We start from the raw sequence: 2022 nt of genomic DNA, 5'->3' as shown, positions 1-2022 counted from the left end.
GCAACGGTTTATGAAATGCAGTTTCAGTAAAAGTTTCAGTAAAAAATACACTAAAGTTAATTTTTGGGCACATAAATGCAATTTATTTCCTAGTTTTTTTGTGAAATCTATAAGAGGCTGTGCCAAGTAAATAGATGCCCAGCATGTCAAACCTTAAAATTGCAAGTGCCCATGAATTAGTGAAAAACTTCAGTAACCTATATTTTTTCATAGACAACACATTAAAAGCCTCTACAGGTCATCAGTTTAGAATTATGCAGGAGCTTTGATGCTAAAATGATTGTTCTTACTCCGACATGCGCAGCAATGCGTAACATGTTTAGGGCAATCACCACTTTTGTATGTAGGCGCACCAAACCATGCATTTTTATATGTGGGGGGGGGGGGGCTCTAAACATTTTTTTACTTTTTTTTATTTTTTGTGTGAAAGCACATACAGTAGATGACAAGTTCTCTTTATGAGATGTCTGGGGTCATAGTTCCACTTTAAAATATCAGCATGTCTTTGGATGAGATGACAAAAAGGAACACCTGAGGAAAAAGAAGATACTGTATAAACTTTATTTTTACAGGGTCCATGGAGGGGACTGAACCCAACACCCCAGAACTATGTACAAATGTACAACATAACAAAGTTTATATAACAAAAATGAATTACAGTATGCAAAACTAAAAACTGAGAGATGAAAGGAAAAGACAGGCCTAGCTCTTGCTTGGAGCTCTTGGCCCTGATTCACTAAGATGTGAGTGTAATAGCAGAGACTGACCATTCAGGCAGACTCCGGTCAATCAATCAGTCGTCTGACCAGCGTCTAGCAAGCTCATTGACGAGCGTCTATTGACTACTTTGCTATCACTGGCACATTTTTAGGTGCAATACCGGATATGTTCGCTAGATGGCGCACAAGCGCGGGCTTTATTAACATTGGCGTTTTCATGATGGCAAAAGAATTCTTAGAATGTAATAAATACACCTGTACACCTGTATTAGAATTTTCTATTTTCTTCTATTTATTTTCTTGCTGTGTCTCCAAAATGATCAGGAAACTAATGCATTTACTAATGAATGTCATACATTCTGTACTCAAATGTTAAACATTTACACACTTATATCTCAAATAATTTATATACTTTTAATTTCCCAATATAATTATATATCTTCATTCTCTTTAATCACGTAACTATTCTATGGTAAAGACAAGTGCAGCGCTATAAATGCATGTGATCAATAATGAACGCATGTAAAAACCAAAAAGTGCAAAGAATTGCAACAATGATGTAATATTGTAAATGGTGCTAAAATAAGTTCATAGAATCATTCCTGAATAATGGAATGTCCTTGGTGTGAGAGTACCAACTCAGAGAGTGCCTATGAATGGCACGTGTGGTCTCTCCGTGACGGACAGTAGTGCATGAACTCGTGAAAGGTAAACCACCCTTGGGACTGGTCTACACACACCAGAACAAAAGTATTAATGTGTATGGGTTATACACATCACACATCTGGGGGTGCAGCGGTATGCTGGCAGTTATGGGTTAGTCATCCAGCTCCATCCATCCATCCATCCATCAGGGTGGGTGCCCAAATGGTCCTGGGGAGGAATTAGCTCAGCCACAGGAGCCAGAAAGGTGCTCAATAGTGTAGTGCACTGTCACAGGGGTGGATGACCTTTCACGAGTTCATGCACTACTGTTCGTGGTTATATTTATCTTGTGTAATACCATTTTAGTAGTCTATATCATGTGACCAGCGCTCGCTCTATCATTTTCAAACAATGGAACTATTCTACATTATAACTCAAACTGTGTCTCCCACAGTGGTTTAGTGGTTAGAGCTCAGAACTTACAGCACTTGGGTCATGGGTTCTAATCCCAGTCATGGCTACATCCTAAAAAATGGAGATCAATTTTCTGGGTTGTGTCAGTGCCAGGAATATTGATCAAACAATTATGATTTTGCCTAATGACTAGAAAGTGGATGAATGTACTCTTCTGCCAATTAGGAAATGTGCAAGTTTCATG

Source organism: Staurois parvus, unplaced genomic scaffold, assembly GCF_062004578.1.
Source record: "Staurois parvus isolate SC_StPar_1 unplaced genomic scaffold, SC_StPar_1.0 ptg000099l, whole genome shotgun sequence".
Classification (NCBI taxonomy): Eukaryota; Metazoa; Chordata; class Amphibia; order Anura; family Ranidae; genus Staurois; species Staurois parvus.
The sequence above is the reverse complement of the archived record's forward strand: the minus strand, read 5'-3'. Positions refer to the sequence as shown.